Source organism: Pseudophryne corroboree, chromosome 12 (genome assembly GCF_028390025.1).
Source record: "Pseudophryne corroboree isolate aPseCor3 chromosome 12, aPseCor3.hap2, whole genome shotgun sequence".
Taxonomy (NCBI): Eukaryota; Metazoa; Chordata; class Amphibia; order Anura; family Myobatrachidae; genus Pseudophryne; species Pseudophryne corroboree.
The window spans coordinates 96,122,201-96,148,259 of NC_086455.1; the positions used below are offsets into that span (position 1 = coordinate 96,122,201).

A 26,059-nucleotide genomic window follows, 5' to 3' on the forward strand; every position below is an offset into this window, starting at 1 on the left:
CTATACATACAGCGTTGACACCTGGACGTGCACTGACGTACACACACCTACATCTATATATGCATGGATGCAAATGTGGGTACGTCTGTATACGTCCAGGTGTTAGCATGTGTATGTATAGATGTTAGGTGTGGGTACATCAGTGTATGTCCAGGTGTCAGCACATGTATGTATAGATTCACATGTGGGTAAGCCGGTGTACGTCCACGTGTCAGCATGTGTAGGTATAGATGCAGGTGTGGGTACGTTGGTGTACGTTTAGGGGTCAGCGTGTTTATGTATAGATGTTGGTGTGTGTATGTCAGTGTACGTACAGATATAGGTGTGTGTATGTATGTATGTTTGTATATGTATAGAGGAAGGTGTGATACATACATATAACACATACATGATAGATAGATACATTCATATATCACACACACGATAGATAGACAGATAGATAGATAGATAGATAGAACACATACATACATACAAGATAGATAGATACATACATACATACATACATACATGATAGATACATATATACACACACATACGATAGATAGATAGATAGATAGATAGATAGATCTATCACAAACATATATGATTCATACATACATCACACACACATACATGATACATACATGAGAAAGACCTGATTGGTGATGAGGCCCGGGCCCCCTGCTGATGTTGCGTTGAGGAAGGCAGTGTTCCAGGGCGGATGCCAGTCGGGGAGAGCGTCGCGCAGCCCGGGAAAAATACTGCTGAGGAGCTACATCTGGAAGAGCCCCAGGGAGGGAGAGTGCCACATGCCCCATCTTGCACGGCACACTCTGCAGGCCAGCACATGGGAAGGGAGGTCTCTGGCCACACATACTCACCCTGCTGCTGAAGCCCCGCTGCTGTCCCCATCAGCGCTCTCCAGCGGGGAGCGGGGCCAGGATGAACCTCAACCTGTGAGAACAATCTTCATGATAAAGAAAGAGATCTCATATGCAAGATAAGTATGTGTTGGGATAGGGCTGGGTAGGGCGGCTGCTCGGGCACCCCCCCGTCAAGTTAAGGAGATTTAAATGAGGAAGCACAAGGGAACTCTCGTCTGGGGACAACAACTGCAGGGAGACCACATCTTTTCAGATGAACATGGGAGGGGGGAAGGCTGCCTAATACTGAAGCACCCTCAGACATTAAACCATATGCAACAACTATTGCAAGCATTCCTGGGGGAAGGTCTGCAGCAGACGGATTTGCATACGGTGATGTCATCCAAGCAGTGGGCCAAAGTTGGCTGGAACCCTCATCTGTATATGAAAAGAGAAAAGGGGCATGTAGGGCATGGCGGCCTTTTGCGGCGCTTGGATAACCCCAAGTTCGCATTAATCACCCCCACCCTCCTTCGTTGTGGGGCTCATGTTGGCCATGCCCAAGCCCCTGAAGCATTCAAGCTGATTTCTTGCAGCAGCTGGGCACTGTAACAGCTTCAGAGCTGCTCTACAAGACATGTAAAAGGGTGTGGGCCCTGCAGCACCACCTGTAGTTTGCATACACACATATATAGAACAGCATCTCTTATATGCCCCAGGGTCAATAAAATAGTAGCCTTATCTAGGCTATCCATCCCCTCAGATAAGGTATTCGTCCATGCCGCTACAGCACTACACACCCAGGCCGACGCAATTGCCGGTCTGAGTAAGATACCTGAATGTGTATAAATGGACTTCAGGGTAATCTCCTGTTTGCGGACAGCACACTCTTGAGGGTAGCCGTATCCTGGGACGGGAGGGCTACCTTCTTGGATAAGCGTGTTAATGCTTTGTCCACCCTAGGGGAGGATTCCCATCGTAACCTATCCGTTGATGGGAAAGGATACGCCATAAGAATCCTTTTGGAAATCTGCAGTCTTTTATCTGGAGATTCCCAAGCTTTTTCACATAACTCGTTCAGCTCGTGTGAGGGGGGAAAGGTTACCTCAGGCTTCTTTCCCTTGTACATATGTACCCTCTTCTCAGGGACAGGGGGTTCCTCTGTGATGTGCAAAACATCTTTTATTGCCATAATCATAAATCGAATGGATTTTGCCAATTTTGGCTGTAACTTTGCATCATCATAATCGACACTGGAGTCAGAATCTGTGTCGGTATCTGTGTCAACAATCTGGGATAGTGGGCGCTTATGAGACCCTGACAGTCCCTGCAACATAGGATCAGGCATGGGTTGAGACCCTGACTGTCCCAATGCTTCTGCCTTGTCTAATCTTTTGTACAATGAGTTTACACTAGCATTTAAAACATTCCACATATCCATCCAATCAGCTGTCGGCGGAGACACCACATTCATTTGCTCCCTCTCCTCTCTAATATAGCCTTCTTCCTCAGACATGTCGACACACGTGTACCGACACACCACACACACAGGGAATGCTTTTTCTGAAGACAGTTTCCCCACAAGGCCCTTTGGAGAGACAGAGAGAGAGAGTATGCCAGCACACACCCCAGCGCTATATAACCCAGGAATAATACAGTAACTTAATGTTTGCCCAGTAGTGCTGCTGTATGTAATTTGCAAATTATGTTACCCCCCCCCCTCTTTTCAACCCTCTTGTCTAACGTGGTATAAGCAGGGTAGAGTCCGGGGAGCTTCCTCCCAGCGGTGCTGTGGAGAAAAAATTGCGCTGGTGAGTGCTGAGGGAGAAGCCCCGGCCCCTCAGTGGCGGGCTTCTGTCCCGCTTAAACTGTAAAATTGGTGGGGGCTCATACATATATACAGTGCCCAGCTGTATATATGTTATATTTTTGCGAAAAAGAGGTTTATATTGCTGCCCAGGGCGCCCCCCCCTGCGCCCTGCACCCTTACAGTGACCGGAGTATGTGAGGTATATGGGAGCAATGGCGCACAGCTGCAGTGCTGTGCGTTACCTCAGTGAATATCATGAAGTTTTCTGACGCCTCTGAAGTCTTCTTTTCTTCTCATACTCACCCGGCTTCTATCTTCCGGCTCTGCGAGGGGGATGGCGGCGCGGCTCTGGGACGGACGGCGAGGGTGAGATCCTGCGTACCAATCCCTCTGGAGCTAATGGTTTCCAGTAGCCTAAGCAGCAGGACCTTGCAACTCAGAGAGTAGGGCTGCTTCTCTCCCCTCAGTCCCTCGATGCAGGGAGTCTGTTGCCAGCAGTGCTCCCTGAAAATTAAAAACCTAACAAAATACTTTCTGTCAGAAAGCTCAGGAGAGCTCCTGAAAAGCACCCAGTCTCCACTGGGCACAGTATCAAACTGAGGTCTGGAGGAGGGGCATACCTCAGTGCACACCCAGAACTAAAGTCTTTCTTAAAGTGCCCATGTCTCCTGCGGAGCCCGTCTATCCCCATGGTCCTTACGGAGTCCCCAGCATCCTCTAGGACGTTAGAGAAAATAGGATTTTAATACCTACTGGTAAATCCTTTGCTCTTAGTCCATAGAGGATGCTGGGCACCCGTCCCAGTGCGTACTGTGTCCGCAGTTATTAAATGGCCCTTAACTCCAGAACATTTATGTGGAGACAACTTTCCCGACTTGACCATCTTCCTTGGACGTTTTCCCCCTGTGTGACTGCTCCCCAGCCTCGGAGGGTTGCATCCGTGGTCCCAAGGATCCAGTCCTGGATCCCGAACCATCGCCCCTCTAGGTGGTGAGAACTGTGCAGCCACCAATGGAGTGAGATTCTGGTCTTGGAAGACAGGATTATCCTCCGGTGCATGTGTAGGTGGGATCCGGACCACTTGTCCAACAGGTCCCACTGGAACACTCTGGCATGGAACCTGCCAAACTGAATGGCCTCGTAGGCCACAACCATCTTCCCCAGCAACCGAATGCATTGATGGATTAACACTCTTGTTGGTTTCAGAATTTGTTTGACCAGACTCTGGATCTCCAGAGCCTTACCACTAGAAGAAAACCTATTCTGTGTCCAGTATCACTCCCAAAAACAACAACCGCGTCATTGGGACCAACTGCGATTTTGGCAAGTTTAGGAGCCAACCATGTTGTTGAAGAACTGTCAGGGAGAGTAGATGTTTTACACCAACTGGTCCCTGGATCTCGCCTTTATCAGGAGATCATCCAAGTACGGGATAATTGTGACTCCTTGCTTGCGAAGGAGAACCATCATTTCCGCCATTACCCTGGTGAAAATCTTCGGAGCCGTGGACAGACCAAACGGCAACGTCTGAAATTGGTAATGACAATCCTGAATTGCAAACCTCAGGTAGCTTGATGCAGTGGCTAAATGGGAACATGTAAGAAGGCATCCTTTATGTCTACCAAAACCATGAAATCTCCTTTATCCCCCGGACTGGAGATCACTACCCTGAGAGATTCCATCTTGAAATTAAATTTCTTTAGGTAGAAATTAAGGGATTTCAGATTTAAGATTGGTCTGACTGAGCTGTCCGGCTTCCCTGCTGACTAAGGCTGATTTGAACAATCGGTGAGGGGGAACGTCTTGAAACCCCAGTTTGTACCCTTGGGCCACTATTTGTAAAACCCATGAGTCCAGGTCCGAAAGAATCCAGAACTGACTGAAGAGTTTTAGACGTGCCCCCCACTGGTGCGGGCTCCTGCAAGAGAGCCCCTGCGTCATGCAGTGGATTTGGCAGAAGCAGAGGACGATCTCTGCTCCTGCGATCTTGAAGAGGCTACAGACCTCTTCCCTCTTTTCGTTCCTCTACCTCCAAAGAAAGGGTAATCTTAACTTCTTGCATATCTATTGGGCCGAAATGACTGCATCAGATAATGATGCGTCTTCATCCGTTGAGAGGGATCATAGGGCAAGAAGTCTGCCTTACCTGCGGGAGCTGCCGAGATCAAATAAACTAGGCCGTCGCCAAACAAGGCTTAACCTTCATAGGGAAGAGACTCCCTTTCTTCTTGGAGTCAGCATCAGCATTCCCTTGGTGAATCCACAATGCCCTCCTATCCGAGACTGCCATGAAATTGGTCCGTGAGCACTTATGCCCGGTGTAGGATTTTTAAATATGTGTAGTTTACTGTATGCAAGGGTTTAAAACCTTTTAGGAACTGAGATCTAAGGTGTATTACATGTAGTTTAAAAAAAAAAAAAAAAAAAAGGTTTATTTTATGGCAGTAGTTTCCAAACTGGAGTTCTTGCACTGGTAGCATAGTTTGGTGGTCCAGGACCGATTAAAATTATTTATACTTTATTAAATTGGCAAAACCATTCCCTCACAACATAACTGAACCTGAGGAGAACATGCTATAAACACAATTTACTTAATTTTATATTTTTTTCTGAATTTCTCAATAAAAAAAACTTTGGCCTAGGCCTTGTGCTGCCTCAGTTGGATCTCCTTCACTTGACAGGGGGGTGCCCGAGCAGCGACCCTCCCCAGCTCTAGCCCAACTCCTACTTACCTGCCAGGTGAGATACTATGATCATGAAGGTGCTTCTCCCATGGCAAGGCTCACCCATTGCACTCTAGGTCTGCTGCTCCTGCGATTTCCCCAAATGTGGGAAACTTGACTGCATAATTTGTGTTTCCCCTGGTCTGCTCTCGTATAATTCAGATCTCTTTGTCTCAGGTCTCTCTCCAGCCTAGTTTGCTGTCTGTTGCCACTTCTCTTTTCTTGAGCCGCTCCCTTCTATGTCCTTGCGCACTATCCTGACTTCTCCCGTCTGCTTACTTTGTGCCTTCCAACGCACAATGCGAACTAAAGGTAGTGCTGCAGGGCCCACACCCTTTTACTTGCCTTACAAAGCAGCTCTGGAGCTGTTACAGTGCCCAGCTGCTGCAAGAAATCAGCTTGAATGCTTCAGGGGCTGGGGCATAGCCAACATGAGCCCCACACCTAAGGAGGGTGGAGGTGTTTAATGCAAACTAGGGGTCATCCAAGCACCGCAAAAGGCCGCCATGCCCTGCACGCCCCTTTTCTCTTTTCATATGCAGACGAGGGTTGAAGCCAACTTTGACCCACTGCTTGGATGACATCACCATATGCAAATCCATCTGCTGCAGGCCTTCCCCCAGGAATGCTTGCACTAGTTGTTGCATTTGGTTTGTTGTTTGGCGGTGCTTCAGTATTAGGCAGCCTTCTGCCCTCCCATGTTCATCTGAAAATATGTGTTCTCCCTGCAGTTGTTGTCCCCAGATGAGAGTTCCCTTGTGCTGCCTCAGTTGAATCTCCTTTACTTGACAGAGATGTGCCTGAGCAGCGGTCCTCCCCAGCCCTATCCCAAATCATACTTATTTTGCATAGGAGATACCATGGTCATGAAGATTGTTCTTCCGGGGTGAGGTTCATTCATTGCATTCTGGGAATGCTGACCCCTGTGATTTCCCCAAATGTGGGAAACTCGACTGCATTATTTGTGGTAGTGGGGGACTGTGTTTGTGCTTTCCTCTGGTCAGCTCTGGTAAAAGTCAGATTTCTTTGTCTCAGATCTTCCTCTAGCCTTGTTCTTCTTTCGAGAGTTCCCTTGTGCTGCCTCAGTTGGATCTCCTTCACTTGACAGGGGGGTGCCCGAGCAGCGACCCTCCCCAGCTCTAGCCCATCTCCTACTTACCTGCCAGGTGAGATACTGTGATCATGAAGGTGCTTTTCCCAGGGCAAGGCTCACCCATTGTACTCTGGGTGTGCTGCCCCTGCGATTTCCCCAAATGTGGGAAACTTGACTGCATAATTTGTGTTTCCCCTGGTCGGCTCTCGTATAATTCAGATCTCTTTGTCTCAGGTCTCTCTCCAGCCTAGTTTGTTGTCTGTTTCCACTTCTTTTTTTCTTGAGCCCCTCCCTTCTATACCCTTGTGCACTATCCTGACTTCTCCTCCCGTCTGCTTACTTTGTGCCTTCCAATGCACAATGCAAACTAGAGGTAGTGCTGCAGGGCCCACACCCTTTTACCTGCCTTACAGAGCAGCTCTGGAGCTGTTACAGTGCCCAGCTGCTGCAAGAAATCAGCTTGAATGCTTCATGGGCTGGGGCATGGCCAACATGAGCCCCACACCGAAGGAGGGTGGAGGTGTTTAATGCAAACTAGGGGTCATCCAAGCGCCGCAAAAGGCCACCATGCCCTGCATACCCCTTTTCTTTTTTCATATGCAGATGAGGGTTCCATCCAACTTTGGCCCACTGCTTGGATGACATCACCGTATGCAAATCCGTCTTCTGCAGACCTTCCCCAAGGAATGCTTGTACTAGTTGTTGCATTTGGTTTGTTGTTTGGGGGTGCTTCAGTATTAGGCAGCCTTCTGCCCTTCCATGTTCATCTGAAAATATGTGTTCTCCCTGCAGTTGTTGTCCCCAGATGAGAGTTTCCTTGTGCTGCTTCAGTTGAATCTCCTTTACTTGACAGAGATGTGCCTGAGCAGCGGCCCTCCCCAGCCCTATCCCAAATCATACTTATTTTGCATAGGAGATACCATGGTCATGAAGATTGTTCTCCCAGAGTGAGGTTCATTAATTGCATTCTGGGTATGCTGACTCTTATGATTTCCCCAAATGTGGGAAACTCGACTGCATTATTTGTGGTAGTGGGGGACTGTATTTGTGCTTTCCTCTGGTCAGCTCTGGTAAAAGTCAGATTTCTTTGTCTCAGATTTTCCTCTAGCCTTGTTCTTCTTTCGAGAGTTCCCTTGTGCTGCTTCAGTTGGACCTCCTTCACTTGACAGGGGGGTGCCCGAGCAGCGACCCTCCCCAGCTCTAGCCCAAATCCTACTTACCTGCCAGGTGAGATACTATGATCATGAAGGTGCTTCTCCCAGGGCAAGGCTCACCCATTGCACTCTGGGTGTGCTGCTCCTGTGATGTCCCCAAATGTGGGAAACTTGACTACATAATTTGTGTTTCCCCTGGTCGGCTCTTGTATAATTCAGATCTCTTTGTCTCAGGTCTCTCTCCAGCCTAGTTTGCTGTCTGTGTCCACTTCTCTTTTCTTGAGCCGCTCCCTTCTATGCCCTTGCGCACTATCCTGACTTCTCCCGTCTGCTTACTTTGTGCCTTCCAACGCACAATGTGAACTACAGGTAGTGCTGCAGGGCCCACACCCTTTTACTTGCCTTACAGAGCAGCTCTGGAGCTGTTACAGTGCCCAGCTGCTGCAAGAAATCAGCTTGAATGCTTCAGGGGCTGGGGCATAGCCAACATGAGCCCCACACCGAAGGAGGGTGGAGGTGTTTAATGCAAACTAGGGGTCATCCAAGCGCCGCAAAATTCCACCATGCCCTGCACGCCGTTTTTCTCTTTTCATATACAGATGAGGGTTGAAGCCAACTTTGACCCACTGCTTGGATGACATCACCATATGCAAATCCATCTGCTGCAGGCCTTCCCCCAGGAATGCTTGCACTAGTTGTTGCATTTGGTTTGTTGTTTGGGGGTGCTTCAGTATTAGGCAGCCTTCTCCCCTCCCATGTTCATCTGAAAATATGTGTTCTCCCTGCAGTTGTTGTCCCCAGATGAGAGTTCCCTTGTGCTGCCTCAGTTGAATCTCCTTTACTTGACAGAGATGTGCCTGAGCAGCGGCCCTCCCCAGCCCTATCCCAAATCATACTTATTTTGCATAGGAGATACCATGGTCATAAAGATTGTTCTCCCAGGGTGAGGTTCATTCATTGCATTCTGGGTATGCTGACCCCTGTGATTTCCCCAAATGTGGGAAACTCGACTGCATTATTTGTGGTAGTGGGGGACTGTGTTTGTGCTTTCCTCTGGTCAGCTCTGGTAAAAGTCAGATTTATTTGTCTCAGATTTTCCTCTAGCCTTGTTCTTCTTTCGAGAGTTCCCTTGTGCTGCCTCAGTTGGATCTCCTTCACTTGACAGGGGGGTGCCCGAGCAGCGACCCTCCCCAGCTCTAGCCCAACTCCTACTTACCTGCCAGGTGAGATACTATGATCATGAAGTAGCTTCTCCCAGGGCAAGGCTCAACCATTGCACTCTGCGTGTGCTGCCCCTGCGATTTCCCCAAATGTGGGAAACTTGACTGCATAATTGGTGGTTCCCCTGGTCGGCTCTCGTATAATTCAGATCTCTGTGTCTCAGGTCTCTCTCCAGCCTAGTTTGCTGTCTGTTTCCACTTCTTTTTTCTTGAGCCCCTCCCTTCTATACCCTTGTGCACTATCCTGACTTCTCCTCCCGTCTGCTTACTTTGTGCCTTCCAATGCACAATGCAAACTACAGGTAGTGCTGCAGGGCCCACACCCTTTTACCTGTCTTACAGAGCAGCTCTGGAGATGTTACAGTGCCCAGCTGCTGCAAGAAATCAGCTTGAATGCTTCAGGGGCTGGGGCATGGCCAACATGAGCCCCACACCGAAGGAGGGTGGGGGTGTTTAATGCAAACTAGGGGTCATCCAAGCACCGCAAAAGGCCGCCATGCCCTGCATACCCCTTTTCTCTTTTCATATGCAGATGAGGGTTCCAGCCAACTTTGGCCCACTGCTTGGATGACATCACCGTATGCAAATCCGTCTTCTGCAGACCTTCCCCCAGGAATGCTTGTATTATTTGTTACATTTGGTTTGTTGTTTGGGGGTGCTTCAGTATTAGGCAGCCTTCTGCCCTCTCATGTTCATCTGAAAATATGTTTTCTCCCTGCAGTTGTTGTCCCGAGATGAGAGTTCCCTTGTGCTGCCTCAGTTGAATCTCCTTTACTTGACAGATATGTGCCTGAGCAGCGGCCCTCCACAGCCTTATCCCAAATCATACCTATTTTGCATAGGGTATACCATGGTCATGAAGATTGTTCTCCCAGGGTGAGGTTCATTCATTGCATTCTGGGTATGCTGACCCCTGTGATTTCCCCAAATCTGGGAAACTCGACTGCATTATTTGTGGTAGTGGGGGACTGTGTTTGTGCTTTCCTCTGGTCAGCTCTGGTAAAAGTCAGACTTCTTTGTCTCAGATCTTCCTCTAGCCTTGTTCTTCTTTCGAGAGTTCCCTTGTGCTGCCTCAGTTGGATCTCCTTCACTTGACAGGGGCATGCCCGAGCAGGGACCATCCCCAGCTCTAGCCCAACTCCTACTTACCTGCCAGGTGAGATACTATGATCATGAAGGTGCTTCTCCCAGGGCAAGGCTCACCCATTGCACTCTGGGTGTGCTGCTCCTGTGATTTCCCCAAATGTGGGACACTTGACTGCAATATTTGTGTTTCCCCTGGTCGCTCTCGTATAATTCAGATCTCTTTGACACTGGTCTCTCTCCAGCCTAGTTTGCTGTCTGTTTCCACTTCTCTTTTCTTGAACCACTCCCTTCTATGCCCTTGCGCACTATCCTGACTTCTCCCGTCTGCTTACTTTGTGCCTTCCAATGCACAATGCGAACTACAGGTAGTGCTGCAGGGCCCACACCCTTTTACTTGCCTTACAGAGCAGCTCTGGAGCTGTTACAGTGCCCAGCTGCTGCAAGAAATCAGCTTGAATGCTTCAGGGGCTGGGGCATAGCCAACATGAGCCCCACACCGAAGGAGGGTGGAGGTGTTTAATGCAAACTAGGGGTCATCCAAGCACTGCAAAAGGCCGCCATGCCCTGCACGCCCCTTTTCTCTTTTCATATGCAGACGAGGGTTGAATCCAACTTTGACCCACTGCTTGGATGACATCACCATATGCAAATCCATCTGCTGCAGGCCTTCCCCCAGGAATGCTTGCACTAGTTGTTGCATTTGGTTTGTTGTTTGGCGGTGCTTCAGTATTAGGCAGCCTTCTGCCCTCCCATGTTCATCTGAAAATATGTGTTCTCCCTGCAGTTGTTGTCCCCAGATGAGAGTTCCCTTGTGCTGCCTCAGTTGAATCTCCTTTACTTGACAGAGATGTGCCTGAGCAGCGGTCCTCCCCAGCCCTATCCCAAATCATACTTATTTTGCATAGGAGATACCATGGTCATGAAGATTGTTCTCCCAGGGTGAGGTTCATTCATTGCATTCTGGGAATGCTGACCCCTGTGATTAACCCAAATGTGGGAAACTAGACTGCATTATTTGTGGTAGTGGGGGACTGTGTTTGTGCTTTCCTCTGGTCAGCTCTGGTAAAAGTCAGATTTCTTTGTCTCAGATCTTCCTCTAGCCTTGTTCTTCTTTCGAGGGTTCCCTTGTGCTGCCTCAGTTGGATCTCCTTAACTTGACAGGGGCGTGCCCGAGCAGCGACCCTCCACAGCTCTAGCCCATCTCCTACTTACCTGCCAGGTGAGATACTGTGATCATGAAGGTGCTTCTCCCAGGGCAAGGCTCACCCATTGTACTCTGGGTGTGCTGCCCCTGCGATTTCCCCAAATGTGGGAAACTTGACTGCATAATTTGTGTTTCCCCTGGTCGGCTCTCGTACAATTCAGATCTCTTTGTCTCAGGTCTCTCTCCAGCCTAGTTTGCTGTCTGTTTCCACTTCTTTTTTCTTGAGCCCCTCCCTTCTATACCCTTGTGCACTATCCTGACTTCTCCTCCCGTCTGCTTACTTTGTGCCTTCCAATGCACAATGCAAACTACAGGTAGTGCTGCAGGGCCCACACCCTTTTACCTGCCTTACAGAGCAGCTCTGGAGCTGTTACAGTGCCCAACTGCTGCAAGAAATCAGCTTGAATGCTTCAGGGGCTGGGGCATTGCCAACATGAGCCCCACACCGAAGGAGAGTGGGGGTGTTTAATGCGAACTAGGGGTCATCCAAGCGCCGCAAAAGGCCACCATGCCCTGCATACCCCTTTTCTTTTTTCATATGCAGATGAGGGTTCCATCCAACTTTGGACCACTGCTTGGATGACATCACCGTATGCAAATCCGTCTTCTGCAGACCTTCCCCCAGGAATGCTTGTACTAGTTGTTGCATTTGGTTTGTTGTTTGGGGGTGCTTCAGTATTAGGCAGCCTTCTGCCCTCCCATGTTCATCTGAAAATATGTGTTCTCCCTGCAGTTGTTGTCCCCAGATGAGAGTTCCCTTGTGCTGCTTCAGTTGGACCTCCTTCACTTGACAGGGGGGTGCCCAAGCAGCAACCCTCCCCAGCTCTAGCCCAACTCCTACTTACCTGCCAGGTGAGATTCTATGATCATGAAGGTGCTTCTCCCAGGGCAAGGCTCACCCATTGCACTCTGGATGTGCTGCTCCTGTGATTTCCCCAAATGTGGGACACTTGACTTCATAATTTGTGTTTCCCTTGGTCGGTTCTCGTATAATTCAGATCTCTTTGTCTCAGGTCTCTCTCCAGCCTAGTTTGCTGTCTGTTTCCACTTCTCTTTTCTTGAGCCGCTCCCTTCTATGCCCTTGCGCACTATCCTGACTTCTCCCGTCTGCTTACTTTGTGCCTTCTAACGCACAATGCGAACTACAGGTAGTGCTGCAGGGCCCACACCCTTTTACTTGCCTTACAGAGCAGCTCTGGAGCTGTTACAGTGCCCAGCTGCTGCAAGAAATCAGCTTGAATGCTTCAGGGTCTAGGGCATAGCCAACATGAGCCCCACACCGAAGGAGAGTGGAGGTGTTTAATGCAAACTAGGGGTCATCCAAGCGCCGCAAAATTCCACCATGCCCTGCACGCCCCTTTTCTCTTTTCATATACAGACGAGGGTTGAAGCCAACTTTGACCCACTGCTTGGATGACATCACCATATGCAAATCCATCTGCTGCAGGCCTTCCCCCAGGAATGCTTGCACTAGTTGTTGCATTTGGTTTGTTGTTTGGGGGTGCTTCAGTATTAGGCAGCCTTCTGCCCTCCCATGTTCATCTGAAAATATGTGTTCTCCCTGCAGTTGTTGTCCCCAGATGAGAGTTCCCTTGTGCTGCCTCAGTTGAATCTCCTTTACTTGACAGAGATGTGCCTGAGCAGCGGCCCTCCCCAGCCCTTTCCCAAATCATACTTATTTTGCATAGGAGATACCATGGTCATGAAGATTGTTCTCCCAGGGTGAGGTTCATTCATTGCATTCTGGGTATGCTGACCCCTGTGATTTCCCCAAATGTGGGAAACTTGATTGCATTATTTGTGGTAGTGGGGGACTGTGTTTGTGCTTTCCTCTGGTCAGCTCTGGTAAAAGTCAGATTTCTTTGTCTCAGATCTTCCTCTAGCCTTGTTCTTCTTTCGAGAGTTCCCTTGTGCTGCCTCAGTTGGATCTCCTTCACTTGACAGGGGGGTGCCCGAGCATCGACCCTCCCCAGCTCTAGCCCAACTCCTACTTACCTGCCAGGTGAGATACTATGATCATGAAGGTGCTTCTCCCAGGGCAAGGCTCACCCATTGCACTCTGGGTGTGCTGCCCCTGCAATTTCCCCAAATGTGGGAAACTTGACTGCATAATTTGTGTTTCCTCTGGTCGGTTCTCGTATAATTCAGATCTCTTTGTCTCAGGTCTCTCTCCAGCCTAGTTTGCTGTCTGTTTCCACTTCTTTTTTCTTGAGCCCCTCCCTTCTATACCTTTGTGCACTATCCTGACTTCTCCTCCCGTCTGCTTACTTTGTGCCTTCCAATGCACAATGCAAACTACAGGTAGTGCTGCAGGGCCCACACCCTTTTACCTGCCTTACAGAGCAGCTCTGGAGATGTTACAGTGCCCAGCTGCTGCAAGAAATCAGCTTGAATGCTTCAGGGGCTGGGGCATGGCCAACATGAGCCCCACACAGAAGGAGGGTGGGGGTGTTTAATGCGAACTAGGGGTCATCCAAGCGCCGCAAAAGGCCGCCATGCCCTGCATACCCCTTTTCTCTTTTCATATGCAGATGAGGGTTCCAGCCAACTTTGGCCCACTGCTTGGATGACATCACCGTATGCAAATCCATCTGCGGCAGGCCTTCCCCCAGGAATGCTTGCACTAGTTGTTGCATTTGGTTTGTTGTTTGGGGGTGCTTCAGTATTAGGCAGCCTTCTGCCCTCCCATGTTCATCTGAAAATATGTGTTCTCCCTGCAGTTGTTGTCCCCAGATGAGAGTTCCCTTGTGCTGCCTCAGTTGAATCTCCTTAACTTGTCGGGTGTGTGCCTGAGCAACCGCCCTCCCCAGCCCTATCCCATCTCATACTTATCTTGCATATGAGATCTCTTGGTCATGAAGACAGTTCTCACAGGGTGAGGTTCATCCATTACATTTTAAAATAGGAAAGTACAAATTACATATTCGAATTGCATCTATGTGCTGGACTCAAATGTCCCCCCCCCCTTCCTTTCTCAATTGTGCCTGTCAGCAGCTATTCTAATGTTGCTGCCAATGATTCTGACACATTAGTTTTTTCTGTGTGGTACACTGGACTCCACAAGGATTCGCATTGGGGTGTAGAGTAGGATCTTGATCTGAGGCACCAACAGGCTCAAAGCTTTTGACTATTCCCAAGATGCTCAGCTCCCCTCCTCTATAACCCCGCTTCCATGAACAGGGAGCTCAGTTTGTAGTTGGTGCCTTCAGTAGCAGGCCTCATTTGGTGCCTTCAGAAGCAGGCTTCAGGCAGGCCTCAGGGAGCCTATTCTTAGCTATTAATTTTGACAAGAAAATATCTTTTTTTATAAGAATCTACAAGGGCTGCAGCAGTCTAATAGACATCTTTACTGCAGCTCAATCAGTCCCAGCGGCGCTGTATACTCCCGTGCCCTGGTTGCTGGGTCACTGCAGCAGAGGCTCCGGTTTATTCCTAATGTCATTCATACACACACCATCCTCCCGGATCACGAGGCCGCTGATGAAGGGGAGATAAGTGGCTTCTGTACCCACACTATACCGCGATCCAGCGTGGTCGTAGGGGGTGGGCCGTGTTCGCACTGGCGTGGACACTGATTACTGGGCAGACGCTCCACTAGCCCCCAGGGACAGTTAAGGAGCACAGGTCTGGGGTTTTTTCTCCTATATTAACCCCATTTTGTAGTGCCCCGCAGCGCATTGTGATAGGTAATAGGGCCTGATTCAGGTTGGATTGCAATCGCAATAAGCGATCCAACTGCAAAAATTGCTAAGGGCATGCGCCTGCATTTTCTGCGGCACCCCGCAGAGAATGCAATCGCCTCTGCTTGTCAATCGGGGTGGGGGGGGGGGGGGTCAGCAACACTCCATTTCCAAGTCGGAGATGGAGCGATACGGGGGCAAGGCTTCAAAATTGTGTCGGCAACGGATAAACAGGTGGCGTGGTCAGAGCGGCTGCATGACATCACATTTATCCGCTGCGATCACAAAAATGGTGGTGGCTTCCTGCGCGCACATACAGTCTGCACCAGCAGGAGGCTACCCCATTTTTTATGATCACGCTGAACTGCAGTGCGACTGCAATTACAGCGTGGTCAAGAAGGGAGGCGGCATGCTGGGTGGCCATGCCCTGTGATGGGTGGCCCCAGCATGCGAACCAAAGGATTGCAAATTCTGTTACTTAGCAGAATTTGCAATCCTTACTTTCTGCAATCCTTACTGAATTAGGCCCATTGATTACAAAATTTATTTGTAAACAATATTTGCAGTTTTTCTTCAGGGACTAACACAAAAGATGCTTGGGGCTACTAACACATGGGTAAGCCACGTAAAGCTTCCCATGGGTCAGTGGCATCACAACGGGGTTGCGGCCCACACCTGAGTGTCACACGCCAAGAGGGGTGACACCAAAGTGCCGGCTCCTCTTCAGTGACAGAATGTGGGTGTTGCACTGTGACATTACATGCAACACCCAGCTTCTGTCACTGTGCAGGAGCCATCACCGCTCACACACTAGTCCCCGGGTGCAGTTCGCAAAATCCCGGGACACCCGGAGCGACAAAATGGAGATTCAGGCCACCAGGCCACACCCCTACCTATGAGACTATGCCTCCTTTTTACCATTGCGCTGCTTATCTGCGCTCACTGCATTACAATCTCCCTCGCCACCTCTCTGGGTGTTACCAGTGATAGTGACACCTCTGCCATGCTTGTAGCAGATGGTCCTAAGATCTACGCCTCCAGCCCTGAGTGTTTGCCCTTGTGACTTGTTGATCATCATAGCGAAGCAGATGCTTACAGAAAACTGCAGGGGCTTAGATTGAAAGGAAAAAAATTGATGAGTGTAAGGTAGAGAGGAGCGGGTTCGGTTCTCCGAGAACCGAATTCCCCACGAACTCCACGTGGCTTACACTGGTTCGAAGCAGGCTCGGTTGTTCCCGCATGATTCGGAAAACCTGAACAAGGGAAAATTTCATCATCCTGCTGTCGAATTCTCGCGAGATTCGGATTCCATATAAAGAGCTGCGCGTCGCCGCCATTTTTACTCGTGCATTGAAGAGAGAGCGGAAAGGACGTGGCTATGTTCTCTCAGTGGAAATCTCAATATCAGTGCTCAGTATCAGTGGTTACTTATTGCTGCTCAGTAATACTAGTAGTGTGTCTCTCCTGCTCAGTGTCAGTTCTCAGTAGTATCCTCATCAGTGCTCAGTATCACTGCTCATTGTCTTGTGCTGCATTGTGGTACTTAGCATACTACAGTACATTACTAATTTTATGACTAGTTAGCTACTATAACTCATGTTACCCCCGGATTAACCATGTTGATATTTTAAGTATTATAACCTCATCAGGCGTACCTAAGATTTGCGGTACAGTATTGTCATTACCAATTTCAGACGTTGCCGTTTGGTCTCTCCAGAATTTTCCCCGAGAATTTTCACCAAGGTAATGGCGGAAATAATGGTGCTCCCGTGAAAGCAAGGTGTCACAATTATCCCGTACTTGAACGATCTCCTCATAAAAGCGAGATCAAGAGAGCAGTTGCTGAACAGCGTATAACTTTCACTGAAGGTGTTACAGCAACATGGCTGGATTCTCAATATCCCGAAGTCGCAGTTGGTTCCTACGACTCGTCTGACTTTGCTTGGGCATGATTCTGGATACGGACCAGAAAAGGGTTTATCTTTCGATAGAAAAGGCCCAGGAACTCATGACTCTGGTCAGGAACCTATTGAAACCAAAACAGGTGTCAGTGCATCACTGCACTCGAGTCCTGGGAATGATGGTGGCATCATACGAGGCCATTCCCTTCGGCAGGATCCATGCGAGGATCTTGCAATGGGACCTACTGGACAAGTGTTCCGGGTCACATCTACAGATTTATCAGTTGATCACCCTGTCCCCCAGGGCCAGGGTATCTCTCCTGTGGTGGCTGCAGAGTGCTCACCTTCTAGAGGGCCGCAGGTTCGGCATTCAGGACTGGATCCTGGTGACCACGAACGCGCGCCTCCGAGGTTGGGGAGCAGCCACACAGAGAAGAAATTTCCAAGGTCTTTGGTCAAGTCAGGAGACTTGTCTTCACATCAAAATCCTGGAGCTAAGGGCCATATACAACGCCCTACGTCAAGCGGAGACCTTCCTTCGCGACCAACCAGTTCTGATCCAGTCAGATAACGTCACCGCAGTAGTTCATGTAAACTGCCAAGGCGGCACAAGGAGCAGAGTGGCGATGGCGGAAGCCACCAGAATTCTTCGCTGGGCGGGGAATCATGTAAGCGCACTGTCAGCAGTGTTCATTCCGGGAGTGGACAACTGGGAAGCAGACTTCACCAGCAGACACAACCTACATCCAGGAGAGTGGGGACTTCATCAGGAAGTCTTCGCACAGATTGCAAGTCGGTGGGGACTGCCCCAGATAGACATGATGGCGTCCCGCCTCAACAAAAAGCTACAGAGGTATTGCGCCAGGTCAAGAGACCCTCAGGCAGTAGCTGTAGATGCCCGGTAAATCTTTTTCTCGTAGTCCGTAGAGGGTGCTGGGCGCCCGTCCCAAGTGCGGACTACTTCTGCAAGACTTGTATATAGTTATTGCTTACATAAGGGTTATATGTTAGTTTTCATCGGTCTTGGACTGATGCTATGTTGTTTTCATACTGTTAACTGGGTAGTATATCACAAGTTATACGGTGTGATTGGTGTGGCTGGCATGAATCTTGACCTTGTATTAACAAAAATCCTTTCCCTTGTACTGTCCGTCTCCTCTGGGCACAGTTTCTCTAACTGAGGTCTGGAGGAGGGGCATAGAGGGAGGAGCCAGTGCACACCCAGATCTAAAGTCTTTCTTAAAGTGCCCATGTCTCCTGCGTAGCCCGTCTATCCCCCTTGGTCCTTAAGGAGTCCCCAACATCCTCTACGGACTACGAGAAAAAGATTTACCGGTAGGTTTAAAATGTTATTTTTTTCTCTGCAACCCACTGCTAAGTTGTGCTTCCTAGCTGTTTTTTTTAAAAATCACTTAATCAAATCTAACTCTGATTACGTCAGAGAAGCCAGGTACCCTACACCATAAGAGGGGGTTTGACATTTTGACTTGTCTACTTAAAGATCACCAAAAATCTGATCACAAGGTCAATTAAGTCCCTGGGTGGGATTGAACCACCAACCACATTCTGTCACTGAAGAGGAGCCGGCACTTTGGTGTCACCCCTCTTGGCGTGTGACACTCGGGTGTGGGCCGCAACCCCGTTGTGATGCCACTGACCCATGGGAAGCTTTACGTGGCTTACCCATGTGTTAGTAGCCCCAAGCATCTTTTGTGTTAGTCCCTGAAGAAAAACTGCAAATATTGTTTACAAATAAATTTTGTAATCAATGGGCCTAATTCAGTAAGGATTGCAGAAAGTAAGGATTGCAAATTCTGCTAAGTAACAGAATTTGCAATCCTTTGGTTCGCATGCTGGGGCCACCCATCACAGGGCATGGCCACCCAGCATGCCGCCTCCCTTCTTGACCACGCTGTAATTGCAGTCGCACTGCAGTTCAGCGTGATCATAAAAAATGGGGTAGCCTCCTGCTGGTGCAGACTGTATGTGCGCGCAGGAAGCCACCACCATTTTTGTGATCGCAGCAGATAAATGTGATGTCATGCAGCCGCTCTGACCACGCCACCTGTTTCTCCGTTGCCGACACAATTTTGAAGCCTTGCCCCCGTATCGCTCCATCTCCGACTTGGAAATGGAGTGTTGCTGACCCCCCCCCCACCCCGATTGACAAGCAGAGGCGATTGCATTCTCTGCGGGGTGCCGCAGAAAATGCAGGCGCATGCCCTTAGCAATTTTTGCAGTTGGATCGCTTATTGCGATTGCAATCCAACCTGAATCAGGCCCTATTACCTATCACAATGCGCTGCGGGGCACTACAAAATGGGGTTAATATAGGAGAAAAAAACCCAGACCTGTGCTCCTTAACTGTCCCTGGGGGCTAGTGGAGCGGCTGCCCAGTAATCAGTGTCCACGCCAGTGCGAACACGGCCCACCCCCTACGGCCACGCTGGATCGCGGTATAGTGTGGGTACAGAAGCCACTTATCTCCCCTTCATCAGCGGCCTCGTGATCCGGGAGGGTGGTGTGTGTATGAATGACATTAGGAATAAACCGGAGCCTCTGCTGCAGTGACCCAGCAACCAGGGCACGGGAGTATACAGCGCTGCTGGGACTGATTGAGCTGCAGTAAAGATGTCTATTAGACTGCTGCAGCCCTTGTAGATTCTTATAAAAAAAGATATTTTCTTGTCAAAATTAATAGCTAAGAATAGGCTCCCTGAGGCCTGCCTGAAGCCTGCTTCTGAAGGCACCAAATGAGGCCTGCTACTGAAGGCACCAACTACAAACTGAGCTCCCTGTTCATGGAAGCGGGGTTATAGAGGAGGGGCGCTGAGCATCTTGGGAATAGTCAAAAGCTTTGAGCCTGTTGGTGCCTCAGATCAAGATCCTACTCTACACCCCAATGCGAATCCTTGTGGAGTCCAGTGTACCCCACAGAAAAAATTAATGTGTCAGAACCATTGGCAGCAACATTAGAATAGCTGCTGACAGGCACAATTGAGAAAGGAAGTGGGGGGGACATTTGAATCCAGCACATAGATGCAATTCGAATATGTAATTTGTACCTTCCTATTTTAAAATGTAATGGATGAACCTCACCCTGTGGGAACTATCTTCATGACCAAGAGATCTCACATGCAAAATAAGTATGAGATGGAATAGGGCTGGGGAGGGCGGTTGCTCAGGCACACACCCGACAAGTTAAGGAGATTCAACTGAGGAAGCACAAGGGAACTCTCGTCTGGGGACAACAACTGCAGGCAGACCACATATTTTCAGATGAACATGGGAGGGCAGAAGGCTGCCTAATACTGAAGCACCCCCAAACAGCAAACCAAATGCAGCAACTAGTGCAAGCATTCCTGGGGGAAGCTACCAAAGAAAAAAGAAGAAAGAAGCATTTTCTTGGACGCACTCTACCACTAATTATTTGTTTAAAATATCTATTCTTTATTGGATATACGTTAAAATTCTTAAGGAATTGGTGAAATATTAAAATATAGTGTGAATAAGAAAAACAGTATGTGATAAAAAAAACTACTCGTTTCCGAATGGTGATCCCTCAAAGTATTATTTCAATAAAGGCTATATTGCTTATAACATAGTATCCGTGTCTTTTATTAGTGTTGTCCTATAAACAGCTTTTTAGTAAATATAACAGGCTACCGGTATTGTTGTTTGTCCTTTAGCAACAGTTTAAAGTATGCTCTCATACAATGTAGCTACTATTGCTGTTCTTGTAAATTGTAGCTTGTAAACATTGCTGACTCTCATACAATGTAGCTACTAGTGCTATTTCTTATAAACTGTAGCTTACAAGCATTGCTGGCTCTATTATAAGGATGTATCTCTGTTAATCTTTCATGCAGGGGAGATATTTCCTCCACTAATTGCCCTTAATAACCACAATTACTTGCAATTATATTCTTATATGCTGCAGTTATTAATTAGCTAGATTTTGTTGTATATTATCCAGTTGTCTGTGATTAACACGTCATCCTTTCTATATTAATCAAGGGATATCTTTCCCAACTTGTCTAGTGTATTGTCTTATAAGCTATTTAATAAATTAGCCTGTATATATCAACCATTATACTCCCATCCCATCTGAGTGATTGTATGCGTTTTTAGCAACCGTGCATACAGGACCCCGAAAAGAACGAGAAGGGGACGCAATAGCCAACAATCAAAGAAAGAGAGAAAGAGGAGATTGGGGGGGAAACCCACAAAGGAAATACCACTCTTTCAGGAGATAATCCCCAAGGACACTATGAAAATTATCAACATTAGTGACAGAATTCTGAATGAACATCATCAGAATGTATTATCAAAAGGACTATCCTTCTCTCCGGTAAAAAATATGGACAGATTCACAGTTGAAAAAGATCTTAATCTCTTTGCTAGAAAGATTTTACTGAAAAAGTTCCATAAAAATAAGGAAAAATTTACAACAGATAGTCATATAGAGGAATTGGAAGAAGAAGCAATTGGTATATTGGAGGAGCTGATGCAGGAAAATGAGGAACCCACTGGAATAGTTGGTGATAATTACCGTGACAAGAGCCTGAAAAAGAAATCTACTTTTTTTCCAACTACCAACATTTGTCCGCAAGTAAAAGTGTTTGTAGATTTGGTATCTAGAGATTTGGACAGTCTGTTCAGTCAAGGTTTGAAGATTACACATCCCAATATGACTAAAGATGAAATCAAAGCCCTTCAGGACATAGAAAAATGGGATGATGTTAAAATCAAATCTTCAGATAAAGGGGGGAATGTGGTGATTTGGAAAAAAGACCATTACCTTGAAGAGATTATGAGACAATTGAATGACACCTCTTGCTACCAAAGATTAATTTTTAATCCCACTGCCAACTTTTTGAAGAAGTATTTACATCTTGTGGAAAGGAATTTCAATGAAGGAGTCATTACGAAGAGGGAGAAGGAGTTCCTATGGGTCGAAAATCCAAAAATACCGACCTTCTATGTGTTACCCAAGGTACACAAAAACCCTGACAAACCACCTGGAAGGCCCATAGTGTCAGGCATAGGTGGCCTGACCGAAAGGGCGAGTATATTTGTGGACAAACAATTGAGGAGGTTTGTCACAGAATTGCCATCTTATACAAGAGACACCTTGGATATTCTAGGCAAACTGGAAAATCTTACAGTATCATCAGATACGTGGTTGTGTACATGCGACGTGGAGTCATTATACACCAGTATAAATCACGAAAAAGGTTTGGGAGCAGTGAGACATTTTCTCAACACAAGAAATATGAGTAAATTCGATGAATTTACAGTACAGCTTCTAGAATTCGTTCTGACGAAAAACTATTTTGTTTTTAATGAAAGGTTCTATCTCCAGACCCGAGGTACAGCTATGGGGAGCACATGTGCGCCAACATATGCAAATTTGTACCTCGGGTGGTGGGAACGAGAATTTGTTTTCTCAGATGAAAATGATGTCTATACCAGCCATGTGATGGGGTGGTTCCGTTACATAGACGACATCTTGATATTATGGGAAGGAGAGAAACAACTTCTAATGGAATTCATAAATGTTCTGAACCAGAATGAACTGAATCTAAAATTGACATCAGAAATTAATCAAACATCGATCACCTTTTTGGATTTGATCATCACAATTGAGGCAGATGGTATGATAACAACTGATCTGTACAGAAAAACTACGGCTACAAATAGTATCTTGCACAGTGAGAGTTCTCATCTCCCAGAAACAATAAGAGGGGTCCCCAAAGGAGAGTTTCTGAGGACACGTCGAAACTGTTCGAATGATGAGAATTTTGAAAAAAGAGCAAAGGAACTCAGAGAGGCTGCAACTGAGGGGATACAGCAACAAGAACATTAAAAGCAGCTATAAAATAGCAGCCAATAAAGATAGAAAATCTCTCATTTATCCCAAACAACGAAGGGAAACCCAAGGGGAAGAATTACAAAGGGTCCGATACATTTGAACCTTTTGTAATGAACATAAGGAGATAAAAGATATTCTACAAAAACACTGGCACGTGGTGATCACAGATGGAGATCGAAAAGAAATGCTGGGAGAGAAAGTGCATACAAGTTGGAGAAAATCTCCCAACCTGAAAGATACCTTGGTACACAGTCATTTTTTGCGAGAAAGAAAGAACAAAAGGAACAGACCATTAATGGGATGTTTCCCCTGTGGAACATGTAGTACCTGTCGGTATATTGAACAGACTAATGAATTCCAAGATCGATATGGAAAACAAAGAAAAATATGGCAGTACATCAACTGTAAATCAGTGGGAGTGATTTACTGTTTGGTGTGTCCTTGTGGTAAGAGATATGTGGGCATGACTGGTAGACAATTAAGGGTACGTGTCATGGAACACATTAGGAACATCAGAAATGCTGCGATGGATTTACAGAGACACAAGAAAATTACCAGTGTGGCAAGCCATTTTTTGAAGGCTCACCAAGGAACTGAAAAAGATCTAAAAGCTTTTGGTATAGAGCAGATACATCTTGGTATCAGAGGTGGGGATACCACAAAGGAACTCCTAAAAAAGGAGACAAAATGGATATTCCTTATGAACAGCGTGGATCCCCATGGGATGAATGATTATAATCATTATTCCTCTTTTCTATAAAACAATCAAGTAGTATAGAATCACTGTGAATCCATGGGTTCTCGCTTACTGAACTCTGCAATTTTTTTATTTTGATATTAATATTCACAAATTCTCTGAAGCAGGAGGATTTAAAGAAACGGAAATGACAAAGGTGACACATACATACATAAAAAGGAATATGGGAATGACCGATAATTGGCCTTGATAAATTCTAGAAATCAGATGGATCAAAGATGGGATAAAACATCATATTAGGATAATTATTAAAGAGTCTCACACAAATTGGAAGTTTGTTCTTAATCAAGTGGGGTAGAATGACTGAATATGGAAAGAAGAATTATTAACAGCCCTTATTCGAACGTAGGTGGAAAGTGTGGTTTCAAAAAATATTGGTGAATATCATTACACAAAAACCAAGGATAATTGAAAGCAATGATGTATATCCTAGGATTATGAGTTGAAAACACAGAGTGAGAGTGGCACAAAGTGTATTTTTTTTTAATTTTAGGCACTTCACTAGGGGAGAGAGGGAAAAGATAGTAAGAACACTTATTATATTTAATGAATTAATATAAAAGAACACTAATAAAATCATCGCACATGGGTATAAAATTCAGATTTAATTATACTATCTCCAATGAGTGAGATTTGGAGATGGATTGCACATAAGGACTGAGGGGAGGGAATAATATAGGTTGTACTTCACGTAGGAGAATGGAGCACAGTGAAAGAAGTAACACTATTTTCACATAATGATGAAAGGGAATCATCAGTGTAAAAGATTTATAAAAATAAAAGTAAGAGATCATACATAAGATGGTGACCAATATTAGGACACCAGTATGTAGTAATCAAATTAAGAGAATAACCTCTGATGGATAGTAATATATTAGGAATAGTTTATTTAATAGAGTGATGGAGAGATAATGAAAACAACACAAAACAATTAGTTGGTGAAAAGAAAGTAGAATAGGGCTGGATGAGTAAATCTGGAATTATGATATTCCAAATATATGATAATTCTTAAGACTAAAGGACATATGATTATCTGGAATTTAGGTCAGAATAATAATAACAAAAAATTGATTTTTTGATACTGATAATTTCTGTAGGAAGAAATGTTCTGCAGGAATTATTACTGGTAATAATTTAGTAATTTCTAAACAAGAAAATTCTAAATAATGTTCACTTTTGCAGATATTTTTTCCGATTTCTTGGAGCACAGTTGTAATGGTATAATATATAATGGAATGTATCACCAATACAATAATAGCATGAATACCAATGGCTTTACTATTGCAGTAGTGTCAGGATTCATGCTATGAATGTGCATCAGGATCTGAATGATTGACAGCCTTCAGATCCAATTAAAACAATGTATGGGGGATATAAGGAGACGGAAATCATGGCTCTGGTTAGCGCCCTGAGGAAGCCTAAGGTGGAACGGCCGTGGGCTGCTTCCGGGTGGTGTTAGAACTCCAAGTTAAACAAATGCTAATAATGTGTCTACAAGTGTAAATGTAAATACAAATGTGTTGTCCTCCTCTGAGATAAGCAACAGACCGTGATTACCCCCTCTCACGATCTCCGCTGCCGGCAGCGGCTTCGTGAGTGAAGCCGTCAGACGGAGAGAGAGAGCAGGGAGTCCCGGCGTCAGCCCGCATACACGCTGAGCTCAGTGCGGCCAGCGGCATTAAGACGGGCGGCCGGTTTCTAGTGCATACCTGCATCTCATATGATCACAGCCTACAAGGTCATACAGGGCTGTGATCATAATACATTTAATCTAATTACTCTCCAGTATTAATCAGTACTATTAGAATAGTAAACGAATAGAAAATACTACTGACACAGAGAGATTATAATGAAATAACAGTGGTATGCACGGTTGCTAAAAACACATACAATCACTCAGATGGGATGGGAGTATAATGGTTGATATATACAGGCTAATTTATTAAATAGCTTATAAGACAATACACTAGACAAATTGGGAAAGATATCCCTTGATTAATATAGAAAGGATGACGTGTTAATCACAGACAACTGGATAATATACAACAAAATCTAGCTAATTAATAACTGCAGCATATAAGAATATAATTGCAAGTAATTGTGGTTATTAAGGGCAATTAGTGGAGGAAATATCTCCCCTGCATGAAAGATTAACAGAGATACATCCTTATAATAGAGCCAGCAATGCTTGTAAGCTACAGTTTATAAGAAATAGCACTAGTAGCTACATTGTATGAGAGTCAGCAATGTTTACAAGCTACAATTTACAAGAACAGCAATAGTAGCTACATTGTATGAGAGCATACTTTAAACTGTTGCTAAAGGACAAACAACAATACTGGTAGCCTGTTATATTTACTAAAAAGCTGTTTATAGGACAACACTAATAAAAGACACGGATACTATGTTATAAGCAATATAGCCTTTATTGAAATAATACTTTGAGGGATCACCATTCGGAAACGAGTAGTTTTTTATTATCACATACTGTTTTTCTTATTCACACTATATTTTAATATTTCACCAATTCCTTAAGAATTTTAACATATATCCAATAAAGAATAGATATTTTAAACAAATAATTAGTGGTAGAGTGCGTCCAAGAAAATGCTTCTTTCTTCTTTTTTCTTTGGTAGCTTCATATGAGTCCAGGACTCAAAAGCATTTGGAGGGCACCTGCGTACAGGGTCATATAGGGTCGAGAGGAACCCCAA

The 26,059-nt window shown here is 46.2% G+C and overlaps 14 non-coding genes across 14 annotated transcripts; all 14 read left to right on the forward strand.

Annotated features, from left to right (window-relative positions):
- The first annotated feature begins 5,376 nt into the window (after positions 1 to 5,376).
- On the forward strand, positions 5,377 to 5,539 carry LOC134981489 (U1 spliceosomal RNA). Its single transcript, XR_010190640.1, has one exon. It is a non-coding gene; the product is annotated as a U1 spliceosomal RNA (small nuclear RNA).
- A 671-nt stretch (positions 5,540 to 6,210) lies between these two features.
- Positions 6,211 to 6,374, forward strand: LOC134981898 (U1 spliceosomal RNA). Its single transcript, XR_010190796.1, has one exon. It is a non-coding gene; the product is annotated as a U1 spliceosomal RNA (small nuclear RNA).
- A 152-nt stretch (positions 6,375 to 6,526) lies between these two features.
- LOC134981393 (U1 spliceosomal RNA) lies at positions 6,527 to 6,689 on the forward strand. The gene has a single exon (XR_010190586.1). It is a non-coding gene; the product is annotated as a U1 spliceosomal RNA (small nuclear RNA).
- Positions 6,690 to 7,364: 675 nt separating this feature from the next.
- LOC134981975 (U1 spliceosomal RNA) lies at positions 7,365 to 7,528 on the forward strand. Its single transcript, XR_010190859.1, has one exon. It is a non-coding gene; the product is annotated as a U1 spliceosomal RNA (small nuclear RNA).
- Positions 7,529 to 7,680: 152 nt separating this feature from the next.
- Positions 7,681 to 7,843, forward strand: LOC134981506 (U1 spliceosomal RNA). The gene has a single exon (XR_010190653.1). It is a non-coding gene; the product is annotated as a U1 spliceosomal RNA (small nuclear RNA).
- A 671-nt stretch (positions 7,844 to 8,514) lies between these two features.
- LOC134981850 (U1 spliceosomal RNA) lies at positions 8,515 to 8,678 on the forward strand. The gene has a single exon (XR_010190757.1). It is a non-coding gene; the product is annotated as a U1 spliceosomal RNA (small nuclear RNA).
- Positions 8,679 to 8,830: 152 nt separating this feature from the next.
- On the forward strand, positions 8,831 to 8,993 carry LOC134981534 (U1 spliceosomal RNA). Its single transcript, XR_010190672.1, has one exon. It is a non-coding gene; the product is annotated as a U1 spliceosomal RNA (small nuclear RNA).
- Positions 8,994 to 9,667: 674 nt separating this feature from the next.
- Positions 9,668 to 9,831, forward strand: LOC134981922 (U1 spliceosomal RNA). The gene has a single exon (XR_010190816.1). It is a non-coding gene; the product is annotated as a U1 spliceosomal RNA (small nuclear RNA).
- A 152-nt stretch (positions 9,832 to 9,983) lies between these two features.
- Positions 9,984 to 10,145, forward strand: LOC134981494 (U1 spliceosomal RNA). Its single transcript, XR_010190643.1, has one exon. It is a non-coding gene; the product is annotated as a U1 spliceosomal RNA (small nuclear RNA).
- Positions 10,146 to 10,816: 671 nt separating this feature from the next.
- LOC134981957 (U1 spliceosomal RNA) lies at positions 10,817 to 10,980 on the forward strand. Its single transcript, XR_010190845.1, has one exon. It is a non-coding gene; the product is annotated as a U1 spliceosomal RNA (small nuclear RNA).
- Positions 10,981 to 11,132: 152 nt separating this feature from the next.
- On the forward strand, positions 11,133 to 11,295 carry LOC134981356 (U1 spliceosomal RNA). Its single transcript, XR_010190559.1, has one exon. It is a non-coding gene; the product is annotated as a U1 spliceosomal RNA (small nuclear RNA).
- A 674-nt stretch (positions 11,296 to 11,969) lies between these two features.
- On the forward strand, positions 11,970 to 12,132 carry LOC134981521 (U1 spliceosomal RNA). The gene has a single exon (XR_010190663.1). It is a non-coding gene; the product is annotated as a U1 spliceosomal RNA (small nuclear RNA).
- Positions 12,133 to 12,803: 671 nt separating this feature from the next.
- Positions 12,804 to 12,967, forward strand: LOC134981854 (U1 spliceosomal RNA). The gene has a single exon (XR_010190760.1). It is a non-coding gene; the product is annotated as a U1 spliceosomal RNA (small nuclear RNA).
- Positions 12,968 to 13,119: 152 nt separating this feature from the next.
- LOC134981972 (U1 spliceosomal RNA) lies at positions 13,120 to 13,282 on the forward strand. The gene has a single exon (XR_010190857.1). It is a non-coding gene; the product is annotated as a U1 spliceosomal RNA (small nuclear RNA).
- Positions 13,283 to 26,059: the final 12,777 nt, after the last annotated feature.